Source organism: Phocoena sinus, chromosome 2 (assembly GCF_008692025.1).
Source record: "Phocoena sinus isolate mPhoSin1 chromosome 2, mPhoSin1.pri, whole genome shotgun sequence".
Lineage (NCBI taxonomy): Eukaryota > Metazoa > Chordata > Mammalia > Artiodactyla > Phocoenidae > Phocoena > Phocoena sinus.
In genome coordinates, this window is record NC_045764.1 from 29281124 (window position 1) to 29308645 (window position 27522).

The 27522-nt window shown below is 42.9% G+C and overlaps 1 protein-coding gene and 1 pseudogene across 3 annotated transcripts in view; one reads left to right on the forward strand and one right to left on the reverse strand.

The window, feature by feature from the left end:
• Positions 1 to 16684: 16684 nt before the first annotated feature.
• LOC116750070 lies at positions 16685 to 16780 on the reverse strand (annotated as a pseudogene).
• An 8192-nt stretch (positions 16781 to 24972) lies between these two features.
• LARP4B (La ribonucleoprotein 4B) overlaps positions 24973 to 27522 on the forward strand; it is an 89067-nt gene continuing 86517 nt past the window's right edge. For 2 of the 3 annotated variants that reach the window (XM_032622112.1, XM_032622110.1), the window contains exon 1: positions 24990 to 25260. The gene's annotated coding sequence lies outside the window, so the exon portion shown is untranslated. Of the gene's footprint in view, positions 25261 to 27522 lie in introns of all 3 variants that reach the window. The other variant, XM_032622113.1, reaches the window with a different exon arrangement.

Below are 27522 nucleotides of genomic sequence, written 5' to 3' on the forward strand. Positions count from 1 at the left end.
TACAATAGGAGTACTTCAGGGCTTCATCCTGTGTCTTTTTGGTTCTCTCCTTCTAAGCTCCCTAAGCAATCGCATCAGTTTCGATGGTTCCGAAACCACGCATATACTGAAGACGCCAACATTTTTATTTTTTAATTAATTTTTATTGGAGTATAGTTGCTTTACAATGTTGTTTCTACTGTACAGCAAAGTGAATCTGCTATACGTACACATATATCCCCTCTTTTTTGGATTTCCTTCCCATTTGGGTTCCCACAGAGCACTGGGTAGAGTTCCCCATGCTATACAGTAGGTTCTCATTAGTTATTTATTTTATACATAGAAGACTCCAACTCAGTCCTGACATTTCCTTTGAGCTTCAGACAGCTGACCTGACATCTGCACGTAGGTGTCTCATGCTTTTCTTGAACCAAACACATCCAGACATAAATCTCGACTTGCCCATCCCAAACAGTTTCCCAGTTTTCTCCACCTGGATAAGTAACACCACTGTCAACATGGTGGCTCAGAAACCTGGGACTCCTGCTTGATTTCTGCCTCCATTCCAGACACGCGTGATCCCATCAGCAAGTCCTGCTCTCTACGGTCCTGATGTATTTGGAAGATGTCCACCCTCCTCTGGCTCCAGCTGCCAGCTCCGTCCACGTCCCCACAGACAGCTGCGGTAGGTCCCTGCCGCACCCACTGTGTTCCCCCAGCAGCACAGCTGGCATTTGGGCCGGATGATTCTCTGTCACTGAGCAGAGCCATCCTGTGCACTGTAAGGTGTGAGCAACATTCCCGGCCTCCACCCGCTCCAGACCCACAGCTCCCTCCCCACCCTCCCCTTACCAATTGTGATAACCAAAAACATCTCCAGACACTGCCAAATATCTACTGGGATTAAAATCTTCATGGATTGAGAACCACTGCTCTATTCCAATCCATTTTCTGCCCAGAAGAAATATGAAGTAATGATGTTCTTCAACCCTAAACAGATACTTTTACGCTTTTGATTTAAAACACTCAGTGATTCCTTACTGGATGCAGAATCAACTCCAAATTCTCCACCATGAGACGTTTCAGGCCTTGTATAATCTAACAAGGGGGGGGGGGTAAAGGTGACCCACCATCCCCAACCTGTCCCCCTCACTCACACCTTCAGCTAGTGCTATGGGCCAAATATTTGTGTCCCCCCCGACCAACTTTATATGTTGAGTCCTAATCCCCAAGGTAATGGTATTATGTGGGGGCTTTGGGAGGTGATTGGGTCATGAGGGTGGAGCCCCCAAGAATGGGATTAGTGACCTTATAAAAGAGACCCCACAGAGCCCCCTCCCCTCTTACTCCACGTGAGGACACGGAAGACGTTGTCTATGAACCAGGAGGGGGGTTCTCACCAGACACAGAATCTGCCAGCACATAAAACCCCTGACACCTTGAACTAAGATCAAAATACGACAAATAAATGGGAAGAAAAGGAAAATGTTTCTGGGATTTTGAATGCCAGCTGGACAAGGACGATGAATAAAGCACCTCATTTTGCTCTATTATTGCTGAGTGGGTGTCAGTGTTGACTTTGTCAAGGGCTTTTTTAGGGTGTGGATAAGAGAGGCCACAGTCCAAGCTCTAAGTGGGGATTCACACCGTTGTTCCACCGAAGGGCCTTCAGGTCTGTGTTGTGCGAAATAACAAAAAATCATGGGTATTTTTCTAGGGAAAGTGTCCATCACTTCCCTCAGATTTTGAAAGAGGGCTGAGACCTCATCCATTTGCTGAGACCCCCCCCCCTAAGGTGGGCACAACCCAGAGAATGAAACACGCTTTGCTTCACCCTAGATGTCGCCAATGTAGTCAGGAGGCTGCAGTCCATCTGTGTTAAAGTGTGTTCTTCAGACTCACACTCATTAGAACTGTAGGTAGAACCCAAAGGCCCTCCAAAGTGGCAGACCCGGAGGCCATGGTGCCTGGAGACCAGGCTGCTAGTGTCAGCAGGGCCTGGGATAATCTCACAGTCCAGACCCTGCAGTTTCTGAGGTCGTGGTGCTTGGAGACCAGGCCTCTCATGTCAGCAGGTCTCTGGGATAATCACTCAGTTCACACCCTGCAGTTTCTGATGTTCTATGTGTTGACCTCCCAGAAGGACTGAATCCGAGTATTTTACTTGAAGGTTAGTAAAGAAAAAGGAGAATATGTAATTGAGGAATATTCCAGACATTGGGCAACAGTAGAGCCAGAGAGGTGTTTTCAAGTCAAGAAATAGAAAGGGTTTTATTGTTTTTAAAGAAAGGAGCGATAGGAAGTAAGAATGCTTATCTTACAAATAAGATAAATAAGCATACAGGAGCAGGCTTTCTCTGGGCACCTGCGCAAAGCACACAAGGGCAAAACCCTGCAAGTTATGTAGGTCATGTACTTGCTGTCAGCTTTCCCAGTGATTTTCTAAGTAACAACATTCTTAAACTTTCCTAAATGTGGAAAGAATGGTGGCATCAGCCAATTGACATATCTTGCTGGAACTATTTGATTTCCAAGAAGGAATATCAAAATAAACAATGGTCTTACTTTAAGACTTTTCTCATCGGATGTTCCATTTTTATTTCTCTCTTGATTACTTTTAGGAAATGTTTGTGAAAATATTTACCACATACCACATTTTCTTACTTAAAAAGCTGGCTTCTGTCTGCAAAAATTAAAAGTTGAAGTTTCCCATCGTCCAGGCCAATGTGAGGAGAGGATGTCCCCTTTGCCCAGAAGGAACCAAAAGATAAGATTTGGGGCAAAGGGGAAAGAGCCAAAGATGAGATGTTATTATTTGTCAGTCTCCTTGCCTATCAAACATCCTGTGTATTGCTAACAAGAAAAACTGTCATCGTACTATTATTGTCCAGAACCCAAAGCCCTTCCTGAAAGACCCCTCACTCCACCTCTGCATGCACGTCATCCATCCAACACAGCCTCTCACCTTCCCCAACTGACCCTCGCCTCACCAGCCACATCTCCGGTCCCCACCAAACACAGCGGCATTCACACACACGCAGATGTGTCTATTCCTCTGTTGGCAGGAAGCTTCTCTCTCCTCCTTTTGCTCTCAGAGCCTTCTACCTTCCTTCTCAATATGACCATCCCCCTCTTTAAATTCAGATCACCACAACACCTTCAACTCTTTCTAAGTTCACTCCACCACAATTATTCTTTCCTTTAGTCAGTGAATTCATTCAATAATTTCAGGAAATACATGACCACTTTTTCAAATGCAGGACATTATGAGGGGTATAAAACACATAAGAAATTGTCTATGCCACTTACAGATTAAAATCTGGTAAGGAAAAATAAGATGTCTCTGATAACTGCAATTCAAAGAGACAGAGCAAGGGCCATATTAACAATGTTTCCAGCAACTTAAAGGAATGAGATGACTTTTACGCTAGCGAAACCTGTGTTGGCTCAGTTTCTACACACGTTGGGACCGTGGAGTCACTGGCCTTGGGGAAGTGAGGAAGAGGAGGAAACAAGGATCTAGGAGGAGGTTTTGACCCAGAGGACAGTCCAATGTGCAGTATTCAGACTTGATCTAGACAGAAACTCACTTCCTGGAAGAGTGTGACAAGAATATGGGCCATACAGCAAAAATAAATAGTGGGTGATACTCAAAACTGCAGGGAGGCAACAGCATAGTTCCAGGAAAGGAAGGAAAGGGGAGGAAGGACCCAGAAGGGGGAGGAAAACTGGCACAGGTGTCAAGCTTTTGGCCAAACAGGCCAGGTTTCTGGGCAAGACTGATTTCAGCAGGAAGCTAAGATAGAAGCCAGCCTAAAGTGAGGCAGCAAACATGAGGCAGAAGAAGGCTGCAGCCCAAGAGGGAGGCCCTTCGCTTAGCCACCCAAAGGTCCCAGACTTGGACCTGGACCCCGGACCAAATGACTTTTTATACAAATACTTTAATTTGTGCTACTTTATTAATGGAGAAAAAGAACTGTGCATATAAGCTAAAGTAAATACAAGCCATTCAAAATAGTATATAATAAAATATCAATAGTTGAACGTGGGTGGTGGCTATATGGATGTCACAGAGACCATTCCTTCAATATTTCAATATATTTGCAAATGTTCATATCAAGTGATGGGGAAGGAATAAATCAAACCCCCTCAAAGCCCCACTGCCAACTCATCTCCTACCCTCTTTCCTGCCAGGGACGATCATTGTTTAGGCACAGCTGATGCTTGCTCCCCTCATTAGAATGACTCAAGGACAAAGTTGGTAGAAGGGAAGAGGACTTTCTAGGCAGAGGTGAGAGCCAGGTTCTGAACGGTTGCGAGAAGCACGAGGCATGCACAGGGCACAGCAAGGAGACCGGTTGGCCTAATGCTGGCCTGTGCATTTCCTGCAACTGACACACAGAGTTGGGAAGTGAATAAACTTGTAAAGGATGGGATCCCAGAACCCAAGAGTTTACTGTCTATGCAGAGTCAAAATGTGTGCAGCAGCACAAAGCAGTGCTAATGACACTGTTCAGAGGCAGGAGGAATGCAACAGCATGTGCAGGGGCTTCCGGAGAAGAGAAGATGTGAGCTGTATTTGCAGGATGGGTAAGAGTCAAATAATCTGAAAAAAGCAAGTAGAGCCTTCTGAGTGTGTGTGTGTGTGTGTGTGTGTGTGTGTGTGTAGTGGAGGGTAAGATGGTGTCAGGTAGTATTTCCTGGCTTTCCCTCTCATTTTGTGGAGCATAAATAGCACTACTGACTACTTGCTTATCTTCCTCATTATCTCTATCTCTGGGCAGTGGCAAGGAAGGCAGATATTGGGGTGAGGAGAGGCTGTATGTGGAGGGAATAAATGGAAAACCTGAAGCTCTCTTCTCCTACTTCTTGCCCACCTCCAAGGACCCTCTCTACTTATTAGACATAGTAGGATGCCATGGTTACAGGTGGAGTAAAAACCGTCCAGATCTCCTTTCACAATATATTTTTAAAAACCTGCCTGTTGAAGCATTAAGTGCCTTAAGAACCTCACACCTGTTGGAATGGCCATCGTCAAAAAGACAAGAAGTGGGCTTCCCTGGTGGTGCAGTGGTTGAGAGCCCGCCTGCCGATGCAGGGGACACGGGTTCGTGTCCCGGTCCGGGAGGATCCCACATGCCGCGGAGCGGCTGGGCCTGTGAGCCATGGCCGCTGAGCCTGCGCGTCCGGAGCCTGTGCTCCACAACGGGAGAGGCCACAACAGTGAGAGGCCCGCGTACTGCAAAAAAAAAAAAAAAAACAAAACAAGAAGTAGTAAGTAAGTGTCAGTGAGGGTATGGCAAAAAGGGAAGCCTCATACACTGTTGGTGAGAATGTAAATTGGTGCAATCACTATGGGAAACAGTATGGAGGTTCCTCACAAAACTAAAATAGCACTACCATATGATCCAGCAATTCCACTCCTGGGTATTTATCCGAAGAAAACTAAAACACTAATTTGAAAAGATATCTGCACCCCAATGTTCTTAGCAGCATTATTCACAGTAGTCAAGATATGGAAGCAACCTAAGTGTCCATCAACAGGTAAATGGATAAAGAAGACGTGGTATACACACACACACGCACTCACACACACACATACATAAATACATACATACATACAATAGAATACTACTCAGCCACAAACAAGAATGAAATTTTGCCATTTGTGATAACATGGATGGACCTGGAGGGTATTACACTTGGTGAAATAAGACAGAGAAAGACAAATAACTGTATGTTATCACACATGTGGAATCTAAAAAAATAAATGAACAAATATAACAAACAGACTCACAGATATAGAGACAAACAGGTGGTTGCTGGTGGGGCGGGCAAAATAGGTGAAGGGGATTAAGAGGTACAAACTACTAGGTATAAAATAAATAAGTTACAAGGATGTAACGTACAGCCCAGGGAATATAGTTAATATTTTATAATAACTTTGCATTCAGTATAATCTATAAAAATATTGAATTACTATATTGTATACCTGAAACTAATATAGTAGTGTGAGTCAACTATACTTCAGTTTTTAAAGTGCCTTGAGAATTTGCTTCTGTAAAGTAACAACTAGGAAAATTGGCTTTCACAATCACACTTCTTTATGTTCATTTGCCTTTTCTCGGATAGCTTAGTTTATTTTTAAAAATTCTAATCTAATGTAATCTCACATTTCCCATCATGAAAAAATCTGAGCGCCAAGCTTTTCCTTGCTCTTTCTTAGCTTATTAAGTATACTTGGATGAGTCATTCAAATTTTGAGCCTGTTTCTTTAACTGAAATAAAATAAAAAGGTGAGGGTAATCCTGCCCCATTGAATTCACAGCATTGATATGATGATCTAATGGAACACGCATACATAAACAATAACTCACTGTATAAACTGTTAAGAATTATTAAGTTAATACATGCCAACTTTATATGATTCATTTTTTATGAGTGTTTTTCACTGACGTATCATCAAATCATACACAGAAAGCAAGTACTTTGCCCAAAGTATTAAAATCTCCAGGCCCAGATAATTTCACTGCAGCATTCTACCAAACATTTAAAGAATTGACTCCAATTCTACATAATCTCTTCCTGGAAACAGAATAGGAGATGACACTTGTCAATTCACTTCATGAAGCTGATACCAAAACAAAAGATGGTACGAAAAAAGAAACGTACAGACCAACATCCTCATAAATATAGATACAGAAATTTGTAACAAAATAGCAAAAAGACGGGCTTCCCTGGTGGCGCAGTGGTTGGGAGTCCGCCTGCCGATGCAGGGGACACGGGTTCGTGCCCCGGTCTGAGAAGATCCCACATGCCGCGGAGCGGCTGGGCCCGTGAGCCATGGCCGCTGAGCCTGCGCGTCCGGAGCCTGTCCTCCGCAACGGGAGAGGCCACAACAGTGAGAGGCCCGCGTAACGCATAAAAAAAAAAAAAAAAAAAAAAATAGCAAAAAGAATTCAGCATATATGAAAAGGATTCTACACCATGACCTAGTTTATTATAGAGATAAATAGAGCTGGCTCAACATTCAAATGTCTATCAATGTAATCTACCACATTAACATGTTAAAGAAGAAAAGTCGCATGATCATATCAATGGATGCAGAAAAGGCATTTGACAAAATTAACATCGATTTATGATTTTAAAAAGGAACTTTCAGAAAAAAAAATAAAAGGGATCTTCCTCAACTTAACAAAACACATCTACAAAAAACCTACAGCTAATAATATATCTACTAGTAAAAGATAATGTTTTTCCCCTAAGATCAGGAACAAGGCAAAGGGGTCTGTTCTCCCCATTGTTATTCAACATGGTGCTGGAAGTCCTAGCCATTGCAATAAGGAAAGAAAAGGTAATAAAAGGCATAACTATAAGAAAGAAAGAAAACTGTACCTATTTGCAGATGAAATGATTGTCTACAGAGAAAATCCCAAAGAATTTACCAAAAAACCCCTAAAACTAATAAGTGGATTCAGCAGGATCACAGGATACACAGTAAACATACAAAAGTTAATAGTATTTGTATATACTAGCAATGAATACGCTTCAAGTTAAAAATACAATGCAATTTACAATCACTCAAAAAGAAATAAAAAAGAAATACGTAAGTGTAAATCTAACAGAACATGTACAGGATTTGTATGCTGAAAACTACAAAATGTCAATGGAAGAACTCAAAGAGGATCTAAATAAATGGAGAAATATAGGGTGTTCATGGATTGGAAGACTCAACACAGTAAAGATACCAATTGTCCCCACACTGTTATAATACAGATATACAGATTTAATGCAATTCTTGTCAAAATGCCAGCAAGATATTTAGTATAGAGAATTTTAGAATTTATATGGAAAGACAAAGCAACTAGAATAGCTAAACCATTTAGAAAGAGAAGAATAAAGCAATGGACTCGGTCTACTCTATTTCAAGATGGATTACAGACTTAAACATAAAACACAAAACCACAAAACTTTTAGAAAAAAAAAAGGAAATCTTTGGGATCTATGGCTACGCAAACATTTCTTAGACTTCAGACCATGAATATGACACATGAAAGGAAAAAATGATAAATTGGATTTCATCAAAAATAAAACCTTTTGGATAGTTTTGCAAAAAACCATGTTAAGAAGATAAAAAGACAAATGACAGACTGGGAGAAAATGTTCACAAACTACATATCCAACAAAGGACTAGCATCTCAACTACATAAAGAACATTCAAAACTCAACTCAACAGTAAAAAACAAATAATCCAATTAGAAAATGGGAGAAAGATATGAAAAGACATTTCACCAAAGAGGATATACAGATGGCAAATAAGCACAGGAAAAGATGTTCAACAAAATGATATTCAGCATAATGAACTATTAGGGAAATACAAGTTAAAACCACAATGAGTTATCACTGTATACCTACCAGAATGGCTAAAATAAAAAATAGTGGCAACGTCCAATGCTGGTAAGGATGGGGAGAAACCTGGCCACTCATATCCTGCTGGTGGGGATGTAAAATGGTGCAAACACTCTGGAAAACAGTCTGACAGTTTCTTAACAACTAAACATACAACTAACCGTGCAACCCAGTAATTGTACTCCTGGGCATTTATCCAACAGAAATGATGACTTATGTTCACACAAAAACCTGTACACAAATGTTCACAACAGCTTTATCTGTAATGGCCCAAACTGGAAACAACTCAGATGTCTTCCATGAGTGAATGGTTAAACTGTGGTCCATCCATACCATGGAATAGTACTCCATAACAAAAAGGAACTAAGTACTGATACACCTACACAACAATCTGAATGACTCTCCAGAGAATTAGGCTGCATGAAAGAAGCCAATGCCAAAAGGTTACATACTGTATAATTCCATTTACAGAACATTCTTGAAATGAAAAAATGAAGAACAGATCAGTGGCTGCCAGGATTAAGGAGGAGGTGGGTGTGCCTCTAAAAGGTCAGCAAGAGGGTCCCATGCTGATGGAGTGCTCTGCATCTTGACTGCATCAACGTCGGTATCTGGTTGAGGTGCTGCACTCCAGTTGTGCATGATGCCACCAATGGGGGAATTGGGGAAAGGGACATGTGACATCTCCACATTACATGAGTGCATGGGAAGCTACAATTACCTCAAAATTAAAACTTTAATTAAGAAACAGTAAGTCAGTGTGCCTTCTATATTTGGAGGCGTTTTTCCCACTGTATTGCTGCACACAGCGTGTCCAGAGTGGAGGCCTGCCAGTTGAAACAGTAAACATACTGCCACAGACCCTGCCCTCAAGATGTCTTTCTGTCCTTCTCCAGTCACTGTAACACTGCCAGCCGTCTGACCACGCCAAGACTGAAAACATTTTTGTTTGATTCATTAGCTTTTAAAAATTGTATAATTAAGTTCCTGATTTCGGAACTTTGAGGTACGCGGGCCTCTCACTGCTGTGGCCTCTCCTGTTGCGGAGCACAGGCTCTGGACGCGCAGGGTCAGCGGCCACGGCTCACGGGACCAGCCGCTCCGTAGCACGAGCCCGTGTCCCCTGCATCGACAGGCGGACTCTCGACCACTGCGCCACCAGGGAAGCCCTTGGGAGCTTTTTACATTTAAAGAAGAAACCACTATTCCTCAGTCAATCAAGAAAATCTGAGACTTCTTAACCTCCCCTTCCAGGCCCACAGCCTACTTCCTTCTTGGTTCTACCGGGTCACAGACTTCCTCCCCAGCTCCTGGTATCTCAGTGTGCACCACCACTAACCATGGCCGAGGTCTAACACCCTCTGATTGGAACGTGTGGGTCACTCACAGACCATCTGCTACACAGAGAACCACAGAGCCTCTGCCACTTGTACTGTGGATAGAACCGAGTCATATTTTTTCCATGCCTGAAAGAAGCAGAACAAAGCGTTTTTTTGTTTGCTTGTTGGCAAGAATTGGCAAGATACACTGGTTTTGATGATGAAATGCTGGTTCTTGCTTCCTTTTCACCCCCAAAGTATGTTTACTTCTGGAGCTCAGCAGATAAAAGTATTTCAGAGTCAAAATTATGGCAGTTTTCATTTCCAGTTAGCTTTGACTGAAGTCATTACCCCTAAATTTTTTTTTTTATGAAGAGTATTTTTTGAGTGTCTTTTTCTAATCTAATGTAGCTGCTTTGTTTAGTCATAGTATAGTTTCTTGTTCAATCCTTTGATTAAGCAAATGGGAGAAATGAACCCCAAAGGGCTGAAATAACTTGTTGGACGTTACTTAGAACTGGGGTCCACAGTCCTGCACTCCCTACACTCACACTACCTTCCCTTATGCCACCACATGGCATTAGAAGACAAACCTTACAGGAAATGTTTATTTCCCTGGCTTTTTAAGATTCTTTTAATAACTGGAGGAACGTATGCTAATTGCCCTAAAAGTTATCAGAAAAGCAATTGGGACTAATGTGTATTTAGTTATAAAAATAACAAATATTCCCTAATTTAACTAATTAAAAATCTTTATAAATCTTTATATTTTCATTTAAAAACCAGCCTGTGTAATTAAGAGCTGATATAAAACACACAATCAGTGAGGAGGGTAAGGGATGTAAAGGCCTTTTGAGAAATTTTCATACAGAATGTAGAAATTTAAAGTCTATTTTTAGTAGTTGATTTTCAGTATTCTATAATGTGATGTTAACTGAGAACAGATAACTTGGGAAAAGTACCAGGAAGCAAGTAATATTTATGGAGAGACTTTTCCCCTAGGGATCAATTCTTTCATAATTGCATTTTTCCTGGCCTTAAGTACCATAGACTGGGTGGATTCAACAGTAGAAATTAATTTTCTCACAGTTCTGGAGGCTAGCAGTCCAAGATCAAGGTTCTAGCCAATTCAGTTTCCGGTGAAGGCCTCTTCCTGGCCGCCTTCTTGCCCTGTCTTTACTTGGCGTTTCCTCAGTCATACCTGAGGAGAGAGGGTGCCCCAGAGCTCTCTGGTATCTCTTCTTACAAGGACACTAATCCTACTAGATCAGGGCCCCACCCTTATGGCTGCTTTGAACCTTAATCATTTCCTTAGACACCTCATTTCCAAATACAGCCATACTGGGGGTTAGGGCTTCAACATATAAATTTTGGGTAAACATTCAACCCATAACAGATAGTAATGCTAAAATGTCTTCACGTTCAAGAATATAATCATATAAAATATGAATTATAACCATAGTTAATATACACTTACTTTTATTTTTATAATACATTAAAAATTGGAAACATTTAAGAATCTAGAAACATAAGAATCAACAATATTCAGTGAATTTCAAATTCTGTCACATATTATCAACAATTTACTATCCACTAACTATGCATACAACTTGGACTATGATGTACCCCCTGCAGCTTAAAGCATCAGAAAAGCAACCTTCAGATACTAACTTTTAGGAAACTGATTATGGGCTGATTTCAATTAGACATCAAGGAAGAGCACCAGAAACAGAATCTGGAACAGAACAAAGCACTTCAAAATCAGACACGGGACTCAGAGTCAGAACGTATGCAGCCGTGGCCAGCAGGGCAAACTGAGTGGAAAGCAGTACAGGGGCAGGGCAGGGTCAATGCACACAGGAAGGGCCAAGAATAAATGTCCAAAGCACAAGTGTTACCAGGAAGGGAAATTCATTTTTTCCCTAAAACTGACTGAATGACAGACACTCGTCCATTGAACTGTTATGGGATTAAGGCTTTTGGGGCAGGGACCAGCGTGGAAGTTGAGATTCAAATCCAAATCCATTCACTCCAAGACCCATGCCCCCTCCCCAGTTTTCTAAGGGATGTAACCTCAGGCCAATGATGCCGAACAAGATTTCCACGTTCACCCTGTAGTGAAAAGAAATTGGCCAAGCTCTGATACAATTGTATTAATATGAAAATTTTGATTTCCCTTCTTATGATGAGGCAACCTGTCCAACCACTATTCATGCCACTCTTCACAAATTGGTAACAAATGAATTTTGAAGTTTAGTCTTTAGTGACATAATGATAAGTGTGTAAACAATGAGTTCTTCCAATGTTCAGAACTTTATTGAGAATTCTAAGGAGTTGCAACCATGCAACCATGTTGGTGGAAAAGGTGGACTTCAGAATTTAATGTCCTTCTGGCTCATCTTCTCCTAACTCACATCTGTCCTATACCAGTAAGACTGACTTTGGGGTCATGTACCGTCCTCACCATCAGCCCTCCCTTCCTTTCTCCTCTGTTTGCCCTACTTCCCAACTCTAGATGCTCTCCTCCTCCACCAGGAATGTCAAGTGACCAACTTTTACTAGTACTCCACCCACCCACTGCCCTCGGGGTACTAGGAGCCAGGGAATGCCAGGGGCTAGGGATAAAACCATGTCCCTGATATCATGGAGCTTACACATAGGCCAAAAAGAAGATAGGAAACAACTCATTACTATTCAAGTGGTATTGCTTTCCCATAGGTCTCCTGATCTCCTGCAGCATTTCACGCATCAATCCTCAACACTCCATTACCCCTACTGCCCAATTTCTCCTACAAAACTTTACCAGTAAAAGGAAAAAAAAAGACTTTAAAGTGTCAATCTTAGCTCAACCAGTTAACCCGCATCTTAAAAAATCTGATAGAAATCATTCCCATTCAGGATTAAGGCTGAAAACTGGCTTCTGATCTGTATCCTTGCATATGTTCAATGTTCTCATGGGAAAAGGCACCAACATGCATCTCACAGTTAGAAATAAGTTAAAAAAGGAGGAAGCTGATTGAGTCTAACCCTCAGAATAACACAGAACCAGCAATGTTCCAGTTTACCATTTCAAAAAGAAGTCAGGAACGTGGGATAGGCTTAGGTGGGTGGTTTTCGTGCAGGGCATCCCATGAGGCTTGGCTGGGGTTGGAGGACCCACTATCCAGAGGGCCTCTATGGCTGTGGGCAGAAGGCCTTAGTTCTTCCCCACAGAAGCCCCTCCAGAGGGCTGCTGGCATGTCCTTATGACATGTCAACTGGCTTCCCTCAAAGTGAGTGACCCAAGAAAGGGGACCATGGTTCTAAAAATATCACAGGGTCATGAAATTATCAGAACTTCCCATATTTATGATGCTCTTCCTGTAGGGGTTCCCCATTCATTCAAAGCTGAATATTAATAATACTCCTACTATTAGGACGCTATATCAATATTTTCTTTTTAAAAGTGAGATATGATAATCCACTGTTTTCCATGCTTTTCAGAGGCTGTTCCATCTGAAAGAGAGCCAACTTCCAGGACAAAGCCTCTTTTGACCTCCTGGCTTAAGTGTGTGCAAACAGAATGTTTGGGAAAGAAGATCCTTGTTAAAATAAATCATTTGGGTGGAATGGGGACCTGGACAAAAGGCTCTGGCCCAGAGAGAAGTGGAGGGATGGGGAGAGCATATGGAATCTTGTCTTGGAGGAGATGAGGGGGTTGGGCTTCTAGGGGGTCTAGGAGAAGCTCCCTCCCCTTCTCTACCTTTATCTCCCTATTTCCCCAACTGTACCCTCCTGTGTTTCTTAACATAATTACCCCACCCTCCATTTCTAAGCTGCCTCCATCAGAGATGTCTCATAATAAATCTGAACCTAAACTGACCAAGGGAAAATAGAAATGACTAACAAACATACAAAAATGTGCTCACTAATTAACATATGAAGTGCACTAGTTAACATAAGAAATGTAAGTAACAGCAAAAACAGATACCTTGGAGAATTTGTAACAGTGGAGAGATATGGTCAGAATGTCTTCTAAACATGGGAATGATTTTCACCTCCAGATTTTAATCAATGTATAATTCCCTAGATATATTTCAAGACATATATAATTCAGATTTCAAAAAAATACATCGTGAAATAATGATGTAACACAACAAAAGCACTGCTGTTTCAGTATTTAAGCATACCATGGAATACTGAATGACACCAAATGGAACTGCAATCTCATAAAAGGAATAACAAGGTTACGGGGAATTGGGACTCTCCCTGCTTATCCACTCTTAACAGGAGAAGGAGAAGGTCAGGGCAGGAGGAGGACCTCTATAAGCAGGATAGGTGACAACAGTAGACAGGAGAGAAAAGCAGGCTGAGTGTCTACAACCCACACAGCAGACCTAGCAAAAAAGAGGGCATTGCCAACACTCATTTTCTTCCAAGCACATTCCTCACAACCACTTTTACAGACTGTCTCACTTCCCCATCCGGCTAGTCAACCTCATTTTCCCAAACAACCTGACCTGAAGTTCTGGGGTCTGAGCCCCCCCAGCCTTAGAGGAACAAGGTTCTGCTTCTTTGCCAACACTAACCTCTCCACTTATTCATTAAGCCAATAATTTTGTCAAGATCTTAAGGCCCACCTTTCCACTCAATATTCAATTCTTTCTCTGTAGTATTGAGATTGACCTCTAATTGTCACCTAAATTGAACAATTTCTAAGTGAAATTCTAAAACTTAATCTTTCCAAAGTCTTCCAGAGCCTTCAGGATCCAGTCAAAACTCCTTGGTTTGGTGCTGAGTCACAGTCTGGGACCAGCTTACATTTCTCATGTACCTTTCACTATTTCCCCGCCATCCACTCTCTGATCCATCTAGTCTGGCTTTCTCCTTTCTACCCACTGAGGGAAACCTGTCAATCCTTGAAGTCCCAACACGGCTAGCTGAATTGTTTCCCCTCCCCCTGGTACCCACAGCACTTATTTTCAGTATAACACATTTTGTGTTCTGATTATTTATTATATATTTGTTATATATTGTTTTATATTTAAATATTCAAATGTATTTATATATATATATTCAGCATTTGTTATATATTGTTTTGTTCATAAATGTCTCATCTCTCTCCAAACACTGTAATAACTTTGAGAACACAGCCCCTAACATACCTACTATTTCTTTTGCATATTTACAAAAAGGAGGCATTTTGTTGTATACTGCTTAATAAATAACATCATACTCAAGATCAAAACAGGAACTTTATAAGTGTTCATTAAATAGTTCTGTTTTTTGGGGAGTGTGGCTGAGGAAACATATCAAGAAGAACCATGCTTACCTGCAACACACTAGGACATGGTGATAGAACCAAGATCTCAAGACTGAAAGAATTCTAATTTCAAGTAGACTTAAAATAACTCGTATCTTCATTCAGCAAAGGTTCTATAACCAGAGCTGGACCTGTAGGACACGTTAATGTCTTCCAGGAGGAATGAAGCTATTCTTCTCTGAGCAGAGATGTCACAGTCTGACTGAATTTTATCAGAGAGCAATATAGTAAGTCTGGTTAATTCTTTTTTTTTTGTTTGATAACAATTTGTAGTAGTTTTTTTGTTTGTTTAATTTTTATTGGAGTATAGTTGATTTACAGCATTGTGTTAGTTTCAGATGTACAGCAAAGTGAATCAGTTATACATATGCATATACAGTAAGTCCCCTACACAAGAACAAGTTCTGATCTAAGAGTGCGTTCGTAAGTCCAATGTTCATAAGTCCACCAAAGTTACCCTAGGTCCCCAACTAACACAATCGGCTATATAGTACTGTACTGTAATAGGTTTATAATAATTTTTTTTTTGTGTGTGGTATGCGGACCTCTCACTGTTGTGGCCTCTCCCGTTGCAGAGCAAAGGCTCCGGACGCACAGGCTCAGCGGCCATGGCTCACGAGCCCAGCCGCTCCGTGGCATGTGGGATCTTCCCGGACCGGGGCACGAACCCATATCCCCTGCATCGGCAGGCGGACTCTCAACATCTGCGCCACCAGGGAAGCCCGGTTTATAATACTTTTCACACAAATAATACATAAAAAAACAAACACAAAAAGAAAATATTTTTAATCATATAGTACAATACCTTGAAAAGTACAGTAGTACGGTAAAACCGCTGGCATACAGGGACTGGCACTGAGTGAACAGGCAAGAAGAGTTACTGAGGAGGAGGGAGAGGAGGAGGAGGGAGGAGGAGGGAGAGGAGGTGGGAGATGGTAGAGCTGAAGGATCGACAGCAATAGGAGACGGAGAGCAACCTGCAATTTCACTCATGCCTGATGTTGATGGCACAGGTTCTGGTTCCTTGCTGGATTCAATTCTACCTACCCTCTTGAAAAAAATGATCCAGTGATGTCTGGGTAGTAGCTTTTTTTTCTCGTCATAGATGACATGGTAGCACTGCTTTGCATTCTGAAGGGCTGCTGCAACCTTCGTGTACTCTTCTACGTTTGGGTCCTGTGCCTCAAACTAACAGTGCCTCTTCAAATAAGAAAATCCTCTTGCCATTTCCTGCATCGTGAATCTCTTCAGTCCTTCAGTTACTTCTTCCTCTTGTCACTCCACTGTCTCAATTATTTTCACTTTTTGTTTCCATCATTATCACTTGGCGCTTCCTAGCAGAACCAGCTATATCACCGCTGCTTTTACACTTGCTTCCGGACATGCTGGGCTTGAAATAAAGGTACTGTACTACTATACTCTATACAGCGCTGTACAGTAAAGTACACAAAAGCACAACCACTTGTAGAGGATGCACGCACGTGACAATGTACACCAGACACGTGAACTAAATTACATGACTGCATGTGCGAACACACGTTTGCGTCTTTGAAAGTTTGTAACTTGAAGGTTCATGTGTAGGGAACTTACTGTATCAACTTTTTTTAAGATTCTTTTCCCATATAGGTCATTACAGAGTATCGGGTAGAGTTCCCTGTGCTATACAGTAGGACCTAAAAATATGGAACGCTTCATGAATTTGTGTGTCATCCTTAAGCAAATCTTTTCTGTATCGTTCCAATTTTAGTATATGTACTGCCAAAGCGAGCACAAGTCTGGTTAATTCTTTATATAGAAAGTTATTTGTCTTCCACTTTGCCATGTTAAGCAAGGTGTAACAAAAAAAAATTCCACCTAGTGAAATGTGAGATTTCCATGATGGGACCTCCATTCTGCTGACAGAGAACACAGTACACGTTATGGGATAGTGGAAATTGCACAGAATCTGGAGTTCTAGTCTGGCTTTCTACTCACTAGCAGATTATTTTACATCTCTGAGTTCACTTTCCTTATCTTTAAAGTGGAAATGGTGATAATTACATTCCAGTGTCATTTTAGGGATATGAGATTGTGCATGTGAAAAACATCTTATAAATTCAAAGTGGTAAAGAAGTGAGAGTCATAATTATTAATATTATATAAAAGCACTTTGGAGTGCTGGATAAAATTCTATAATACGATAAGAAGTACAAATAACATCTTCATCAATATTAATATTATAGATCCAAAAGCAGGATCGCAGCAGTTCTGTATACTGCTGTGATGTTTTCCATGCTCTCACTCTGTACATTCAAGTCTTTTCCATCTTAAAAATCTCTCCTGGGCTTCCCTGGTGGCGCAGTGGTTGAGAGTCTGCCTGCCGACGCAGGGGACACGGGTTCGTGCCCCGGTCCGGGAAGAGGCACAACAGTGAGAGGCCCGCGTACCACAAAAAAAAAAAAAAAAAAAAAAATCTCTCCTGTCACTCCATGGTTCCTTCTTGAACCTACTATTTCTTTTTCCTTTGTGGCCTTTATGGTCAAACTTCCTGAAACAACTGTCTGTAACCAAGATCTCAAACACAGGCTCCGGATCACTCCTTTGTGGACATGGCAGTTTGAGTGTTTGTTTTTAACAGAATGTGAGTGCCTCCAGGCTGGGCAAACTCCCTTTTATCACTCCAGCCAGTTCACACATTTGTGTGAAATGTCTGGTCCCTAAAGGCATTTGCATTTATAACCTCTAGCACTAAAGATAAAAATAATAATCAACAGAATCACATACCTACAAATGTCAAACTAAGGAAGGGAAGATTTGCAAATTAAGTTATAATTTACAGTTATACAATTAAGTCATATTTTCTAAATATGGCCCCAAGCTCGGCCTTCAAAAAGAGTGACTTATACACACATATATAGGGAATTATTAGCTTGCTTTTACTCGTTCTTTTTTTTTTTGTGGTACACGGGCCTCTCACTGCTGTGGCCTCTCCCGTTGCGGAGCACAGGCGCCGGACGCACAGGCTCCGCGGCCATGGCTCACCGGCCCAGCCACTCCGTGGCATGTGGGATCTTCCCGGACCGGGGCACGAACCCGTGTTCCCTGCAGCGACAGGCGGACTCTCAACCACTGCACCACCAGGGAAGCTCTACTTATTCTTTTTAATTATGCTGTTTCAAATGCTTTGGAAAAGCAAAGTGCCCAGTAAACTGTGAAAATGGAGTGAATAAGTTTCAGCTTCTTAGCCCTCAAGTCAGCATTTCAGCAGGCAGGTTGTGACCACAGTGAGTCATAAATCAATTAAAAGGGTTACAACTAGAATTAACAAAAATAAAACAGAAGAGATCAGAGAAAATCTCACAAAGTCAGGGTAAATATTATCTCATGAAACTTTATAAAACTGTGGTAAAATATACATAACAAAATTTACCATTTTAATCATTTCTAAGCACAGATCTGTGACATTAAGCACATTCACAAATTTGTGCCACCATCAACAATATTTCATGAAACTTTTGCTTTGTGTGTGTGTGTGTGTGTGTGTCTGTGTGTGTGTGTGTACTGAGCTGTAATATAAAATGTATTTCTTACTATGGGTCTTGGCTTTTTTAAAAAAGCATGAAAACCCTGCATTAGCTCACTTTTCCCATATGTAAGACAATGGATATTCCACTAACTGTGACTTTGATGGAACTTGGGTGTGAGAGAAATACTCTAACCCTGCATGTGAGGAGACACTTCCAAAGAAAAAGATAAATTCAAACATTTGACAAAATGAAAAATTTGAAATGCGTATTTTTTATGTGTGTGTTACATATTTGCTCACATGACAAATGTGTGCAGATGGTATGTTCAAACAGGGTAACACCCCCAGAGTTAGGGGATAAAGTCAGAAGATGTTACCCTTTGAAGGTAAAAAAGAATGGACATGCACTGGTTTAGATTCACTTTCTCGGTGGTGACTCCACCCGTGGTGACTGCTGTGTTTCTGATGAGACTAAGTGTTGCGCTAACTGGATGAAGGAAACAGTGTCTCCTAAGTCTAGTCAAAGTGACTAAAATATATCCAGAGGAAACATGATTGTAAAAATGCTGATGTATGGAAAATTATCACTCACTCAACTTCGGTATATGGTATCTAAGGTTATAATGTCAAAATAAATAAACAAGGGAACAAAAATAGCTATCACCATGAAATCTAGGGAGAAAAACCAAAACACCAAGTGCAAATGATTAGAATTCCAAGTCTACTAGATTCACTATAGTGAATGGTGTCAAAAATGAAAGCAGCTCACTAAGAATTGACAGAAACCTCTCAGAAGTTGGTGGGTGAGCTAGCAAAGTTGGGATGATTTCAGTTCAGCAAACATCTACTAATGACCAGTCACTGTGAAAAATGATGAGGATAAATAAAGCTTCTGCCTTTGCAAAGTTCATAATGAGCAGGAGATAAACAACAACACAAACTGGCACTCCTACTCAACTCAGCAAGAACTGTGATAAAGGTACACCCTGGATGGGCCCTGATCCCGCCGGGGATGGGTTAGCGGGCAGGTATTCAGAGAAGGCTTCCTGGAGAAGGTCAAAGTGTCTGAGTTAAGCTGTGGAAACTGTGGAAGACAACTGGCCAGAAAGAAGAGGGGAGAGACAGAGGGGGAGAAACACAGAGGTGGAGTGGCTTAGTGTGCTCAGGAAACTCCAGTCAGTTCCAGGATCAGGGAGGGAAATTTCAAGCCCCTTCAGGCGGCTGTAGTTAGGGTTCAAAAACAGAGCATGTTGTTGTTCAGGGGCTCCTTTCCTCGACCTTGACAGCTCATCACCAGTAGGGAGCAACAGGAGCTGCCCATCTTGGATTACTGGGTGGGTGTGCCCATTTCTTAATGAGGTGGAGAGTCCTTGTCAGAGGAGCCTGGGAGAGAGAAGCACACTTCTCAGGAGACGCCTGTGAGCCTACCAAAGGGCACCTGGCACTAGCGCTCCATCCTAGAGCGTCTGGGACCAACTCCAGCTTGGAGAAGAGGGGCCAGGAAAGCAAGGAGTGACTGCATGGAAGAAAACAGGAGAGTGTCTGGCAGTTGCCATGCATAGTCTAGAACTTTGAAGAAAGGCAATGATGTCTAGCCATCGACCTTCCCTCCCATTAGAGGAATGTACATGGATGTTGGACTAAAAAGAATGTCCACTTTGCCAGATCTCCAGGAAGTTAATTTTTCTCAATCTAATAAAAACAACATGCTTCTTAAGTCTGGTTCTCTGCCTGAAACATCCAAACTGGGAAGTCTCTCCAAAATGTCTCTTATGACTCATCAACTCATCCTTCTTTCTATGAGAGCTACAGGCAGGCAGCAATCATGGTGAAAATGCAATCTTTTTTGAGGCCTAGAGTAATACATTTGCCTCATTGCAGAGGTACTATGTAGGTCAACTACCCCAGAAGATATCTGCCAGCAATAGCACAAATTTAAGCTGCCATTCCAGGCAGCACCCTCCGCCAAGAAAGGAGTTACTTTCAAAGGAAACACTATCCAACTACAGAAGCCTTGAAGGACTGGCCAGGGTCTTTACTAGGAACTAGCCCTGGGGTATTACAAAGCACACTACACAAAAAAGTTTCTCAGAAACTCTCTCTAGATATGATTCCTGTTTCCAACATTCATGCAAACCCTGCATCTCCCCTACAGGCCCTCAGGCCTCCTCCGCCTGGGCTGGCACCTGCCAACACAACTTTGCCCCCCTGTCCTGGTCTCTCAGCTTTGAGACCCAGAGGTTTGGCCCCTTTGTTCCTCCAGCAGGAAGGCTGTGGAGTACCCTGGGAAATGTAGTCCTCCTCTGTGACTGCTTTTTGAGCAATACATGTTCATGGAATATCTTTAATGAATTAAAACCCTCCACTTCATCACTGTATTTCTATTATCATGAGGAATTTAAGACATATACAAAAGCAGGGAGAAGAGTTTCATGAACCCCCATGTATCCATCATCCAGCTTCAACAATTTTCAACACACCAGCTTGTCCCATTATTTCTTCTGTATTCCAACCGACCACCTTCCTTTAGATTGTTTTGAATCAAATGTAAAACATACATAATATCATGTCATTCATAAACACTTCAGTATGTATCTCTAAAAGATAATTCTCCATTTGAAGAGCTTCATATTTACAGGCAAGTTGCAAACACTTACATATCCCACACCTAGATTTACCGATTAATGTTCTGTTATATTCTCTTCCTGTATAAGTATGTGTGTGTGTATTTCACGAAACTATTTGAAAGAAACTTGCAGATATCTTGATCCCTCACCTCTAAATACTTCAGTTTATATCTTCTAAGATCAAAGACATTTTCTCACAGAGCCATAAAACAATTTATAAATAAATCCAATTTGGGAAATTTAACCTTGATTATAAGACTGGAATAGAGTCCATATTGAAATTCTAATAATGACCCATATAGCAAATTTTACTCCAATCAAGAATCTAGTCTAGGATTACATATTGCATTTAGTTGTCATGTCTCCTTAGTCTCCTTAAATCTGGAAAAGTTCCTTAACCTTTCACTGTCTTTTATGGCCATGCTGTGCGGCTTGTGAGATCTTAGTTCCTCAACCAGGGATTGAACCCAGGCCCTCAGCAGTGAAAGCGCCAAGTCCTAACCACTGGACTACCAGGGAATTCCCAAGCCTTGATATTTTTGAAGAGTACGGGTTTTTGAAGAGTGAGAGTTTTTGTAGAACGTCCTCAGTTTGTGATTATTCCTCATGGTTAGTTTGTGGCTTGACAGGAACACGACATAACTGACATCACGTGATGTCAGCAGGCCACCATTATTGGGGATACCAACTTTCACCTCTCAGTTAAGATGGGGTCCACCATATTTATCCACTGTAAAAATACCTTTCCCCTCTTTGAAATTAATAAGCAATAAGCGATTAATAAGCTGTGAAACGGCATTCACAACTTTTTACTCAACAACTTTTATCCAATGATTTTTAGCATACATTGATGACTCTTGCCAGAAGAAATGCTATGATAGTTGCAACATGGTAATTTAAAAAACAATTCTTTCTCATTCATTAGTCAGTCTTCTACTGTAAAGAATAGCTTTCCCTTTTCCTTCCTCATCTCTATTTTTTTTTTTTACTCACACATTTGTTTATATTTAGTAAGAACTCATGGATTCTTTTATTTTCCAATGTATTCTCATGTATTACTGTCATTTTCATTTTGATACTTCCACCTAATTTGACTAAGTTAGTTCTTTATTGCATTTCTATTTGGATGGCTTTTGGGGGCCAGAGATTCTCTATGAGCTTAATACCTTTTATGAGCCCTCTCTTACCTTCTAATACAAATCTTGACTCACTCTCGAATTCAAACATCATAAGTGCTCGGAAGACCTTTGGGATTCTTGCCTTGCTTACCCCTCCAGGCTCTCATGCCCGCCACTCACCTTACCACATTGGTTTTATGATCTGTCATGTTCAAATACTTCCTTCTCTGACCAGGACTGGCCTCTCCCTCCCTGCTGGAAGGTGTGTTGGCAGCCCCTCCACTCTGGTGTCTTTGGCCTTGGCTCGGTCATCTCTTTCTTTGATTCCTTCCCAAGCTGGCTTCAGACCCTCCCATGTGCTTGCTACCTGGGCAATCTGCACACACTCCATAGCAAACCTTACTCCTCTTTATCCCCCACTACCTGTTCACCTGTCTTTTGGTCGGTACTGCTCTATGCCATCTCCCCAGCACTTAGCACCGCCCCTAAAGCAGAGCAGGGACTTGGTGAGTGCTACGAGTACCCAGAAGGGAAACCGATTGTCTGAAAGGAAAAGATATAAATGGCTGACACTTGAGCTGTAACTGGAAAAATAAGCCAGATTTTGCCAGAAGTGGAAGCAGAGGACGACCCTTCTGGCAGAAGGAAGAGCACAGATGAAGGACACTAGAGGACCAAAGCGTTCAGAAACGAAGACACTCCACACACAACTTCATGCGCAGCAAACATTTGGGAACCAACGCGTCTCTCTGTTTTGTTCTCTAACAGGAATTATCTGTGGTGACTGCCAGTTGATTGGCCTTTCAGTAAACAGTATGGTCATAGAGTGTAAAGCCTGTGTGTCATTCACATGCACACCCAGAGACTACCCCAAGGTCTTCAAAAATGCATGTTAAGAGAATGTGATTGGAAGGTTAGGTTGTCTAACCCTGGGGCAGGAAAGGAGATGTGAGAGGCCCGTAAGCCAGTTTGTGAAGGGCCTGCTAGTCCATGAAAAACAACTTGGACTTCAAGAAGTCTTGACTCAGAGTGGGATGGTGAGGAGGCTTTTAAAGGAAATGTAAGCTGGCATGGTGAAAGGTGGGGAGGCAGAGACCAGCTGTGATGCTACTGAAACAAACTGGGAGAGAAGTAACAGCAGGCAAATCCATCATAAGCAGGAGAAGGAGAGCTTTTAGATAGAATAGGTAGGACTTGTAACTGCTTGAGAGGAGAAGTGGTTTTTAAAAACTGATCTTATTTTTCTAAGTAGAAATGCCATAAAAATTCATTTTGTTATCATCTCACATCCCAAGGTGAAAATGGGTGCTTCTTTTGAAGCACAGGTTAAAAAAAAATCACACAGGAATAAAAAGCCAGTTTTGATTGTTTAGGAAGGATCACCCAACACAAATAGAAAGTGAGAGATGTCATTTCAATATAAACTATTCTCATATCATTTAGTCTCTTTTGTAATATGGGAACTTATCTGTATATCAAAAAGTCTGCCAGAATGTAAACACAAGCAAAAAAGATGGAAATCTAACCTAATAACTTTGGAGAATTCCTGACCTTTCAGAGGTGGACCACATTACTGGGCCCGGCCTAGGGATGACTTCCTGGGCCTCAGTCTAAAACGTTCCAAGTGGAGGTACCTGAGAAGGGCTCTGCAACATATCCAACAGGTTCTCTTGGAATGTGAATTCTAAACGCGACTTTTTTTCCAGAAATATGTACTTGCTTTGAATATTACAGGAAATCTCAGTCTTACGTGATTATCTTTAAAGACATTGCTATGAATAGCATTATTGAACTTCCAAGTTTTTTAGAGCGAGGATGTTACAACGTATGCCAAAGCAGAAGGCGCCCAGCACCGATGTGATCTTCTCAGTCAATACACGGAAGTCCAGAGCGCATCCTGTCGGCGTTCGGACCCGCAGAAGGAACAGGTAAGAAGCACCGGTGCACGGATAAGGCTGGACAGAGTGACCCAGAGAAGCCTTTCCAGGTCAAATGTATGTCTACATAATGAACAGCCAAGCGGAGCAGGCACACAGGAAATCAGGCAGCAAGCTTAAAGCCGGTGAACATACTTTACTTTTGTTTTTCCTCCCCATAGAATGGGTCGGGTGGGTGGCACATGCTCGGGTTTGGGAAGACATCCCGAGTCTTCAGCATTTCCCCTGAAACCGCGGAGAACGGAGTTGGCCGACGAGCGGCCCAGGGCACCCGCTCCACGGACAGGCGACGCCGCCTTCTCCCTTTTCCCGGGCGCGCTCAGGGGGCTCTCCTGACCCGACCACCCGGATGGCCAGACGGCCCCGGGGAGGGTCCGGTCCCGGGGTGAGGGGAGGGAGGGGTCGGGGTCTTGGGCCGAGGGGGACGGGGGTCGCGATCCCGGGGTGACGGGGTCGGGGTCCCGGGATGAGGCCGGGGGCGGTAGTCTCGGTCCCCGGCTGAAGTGGGCAGGGGTCGCGGTCCCAGCCGACAGCACCTCCTCCTCAGATCGCGGCTGGGGCGGTACGGAGAGCGTGCGCGGGGTGGGGCTGCGTGCGCGCCCCCACCAATCACAGGCGTCGCCGGGAGGGGCACGAGCACCGAGAGGCCAGGAGGAGGGGGCGGGCCCGGCGCTGAGCGAGGCCAATCAGGGCGCCGCGCCGTCATGACGTAAGGGCATCGAGCGCCAGTCGACGGACCAGGCGGTGAGTACACGGGCGCGCGGGCGCGGGAGCGCGCTGGGCGGGACTTCCGGCGGGGCCCGGAAGCGGGAGCTGTGTGTTCTCATGCGAACGGGAAGGAGCGTTGGGGTGCAGGAGTCGCGAGGTTGAGATATTTTTCGGCCCGAAACGGGAAAGAGTTGCCGCCGCCCCGCCGCCAGTCCGCGCCGCGCCGACCCCCGCCGCTCGTCCGGGCCGGCCGCGCCCCTGCTTCCGCCCCTCCCTCACGGCCCGTCCGCGTGTGGCGCGGTTGCCGGGCACCGGGGCTGCGGCGGTCGGCGGCCGGGCGGCGGCGGTGCTGACAGGTGAGCGCGGCGGCAGGCGGGCTGCTCTGCTCCGCTCCCGCCGCGTCGCGCCCGGCCTCCGCCTCGGACCCGCGCCGCGCCCGCCTGTCATGGGCCGCCATCTTCCCGGAGGACGCGGCCGGGCAGGGCCCAGCGAGTGTGGCCGGGCCGGGGCGCGGGCAGAGGGGTCTGGGTGCGGACCGGGGCGGCGGGCAGGGCTGGGGCCGGCCAGGGCCGGGCCGAGGTCTCGGGGGTCGGGGCAGGGGTAGGGTACGGGCCTCACCGCCGTCCGGCCCGCACTGCGGCGGCCTCGCCCTGCCCTCCGCCCGGGCCCGGGACCGCGGCCGGCCGGGCGGGGAGGGCCCGGGTCACTCGGACCAGGAAGTAGGATCCTGTTGCTCCGGGTATGCTTGGGACGGTCCCGCTCTCCTCAGAGAGGTTTGAGCAGAGGCAGATTCTGGAAGAATTAAGAAAAAATTCTAAAGACGCCTTGTGTTCGAGAAAGGGGCAGGTCAGGAATCTCTTACCACCTGCTTCTCAGTCGTGTCCAATCAGAACGTAAAACTTAAGACTTGTTCAGACTTCACTGTAATTTTGTATTGCAACTTTCCGTGCAGGTCATCTTGTCTTCCCCCTCATTTCTACATAAAACGATCTTTAATTTAGGCTGAGGTGAAACTTGAGAAGATTATCTGTAGGGTAGCTATCCTGTGCGTTTGAGACCCTCTCTTTGGCTGCACAGTAACTTGCCCTAAATGTTAAGTGGAAGTTTGAAGTTTTGGATAACTGAAGGAATGGGAAGAATTCCCTGGACTGTTCAGGGAAATCAGGTTGTGTGAGGGTTTTTAGAAAAAGATAATATCAAGTTGAATATTGTAAGCATACAAGTTATTTTCTTGTTTTTAAAGTTTTTCTCACGACATTTAGCTGGTCTCTTATTTTGTGTTAAGTATCTAAAATGCTTTTGAAATAGGTTCTGAGTTGTAGTTTGCAAAGACCACAGTGGGGAAGAGTGACGTTCATTTCTTTGGAGGTCAGATAATAGGTGCAGTGTGCAATTTCCATACTTCCCCACCTGCCTGGCTCCCTCTAATTTACAGTCAGGGTAATTTACAGAAGTTGAAATGGTTGTGGCTTGTCAACTTTTCTCTGTATTTAATATTCTGAAGGGCAGTTTTATAATCAGGCTCTATGAAATCGCTTGATGTAACTTTGCTTGAGTTGCTAAGGTGGAATACTTTATGCAAGGCATCAGGTTAGCAAGTTTATTGTTCAACCATAAGTTTGATTTGTGTACTTCGCTTTGAAACTTGTGTTTAGTTAGAAATAAATTTCATCCTGTATTTTGAAAAGTTGATGTGTGTTGCCTTTGTAAGGTGAAAAAGTGGGTGTGTGAAGAGAGATGGCTTCTTATTGATTAGAAATTACCCTCTGGGGCTTCACTTTCTTATCTCTAAAAGGAGGATTATAAGGATTATAATAACATCAGCCTCCTAGGACTGTTTGTAACATGTTGATGTTGGCTGTTTTTGCTCTCTTTTTTTTATTACTCGGATTCTTATTCAGAATTTTGAAAATGGTGTTTACCTTATTACTGTTTTCAATATTCTTTTAGTGAGTGCCAGTTTTAATTTATTAACAGATTTTTTTTCTTTATCACATGTATCTGGGCAGAGAAAGCAGGTCTGAAGACAGAATGTGTAGTTGGAGAAAGGATTTATACTATATTTGAGTTGGAGCCAGAGAGAAAATGGATGATAATATGAGAACAGAAGTTTCTTAGCATTTATTTTAACGTGTTTTGTTGAAGAGTAGCCAAAATTAAATGGCAGCATGTTCAGGGAAGATTTTGATTTTATTTAAGGTTCCTAGGAATTGCACTTAAAAAAAAATTGAGATTTGGAGAACTTATTGATATTAATATGGTTTTCACAGATGAGCACATGTTTAGACAAATACGTATTTAAAATCTGTGGAAACAAATATTTTACTTAATCACTTGTTTTTAATGAAGCAGTCTTCATATATCATAAAACAGTTCCAAAATACTTAAGTGCAAGGTGGGAACATCATGTTTTTAATGTTAATAACAATAAACAGTGCTTTAAAGTAGCCCCACTACTTAACATAGATTTGCAACAATATTACAAGTTTTTGCAATGATAGAGCTGTAGTTGATGTTACCATGTGGCTGACAAACTCCTTTCACTGTTAATTTCAGTGTCCTGCTGCTGGAATTCATACTTTCTGTAGTGATAACTAGGATTATAACCTAGGTCTTCT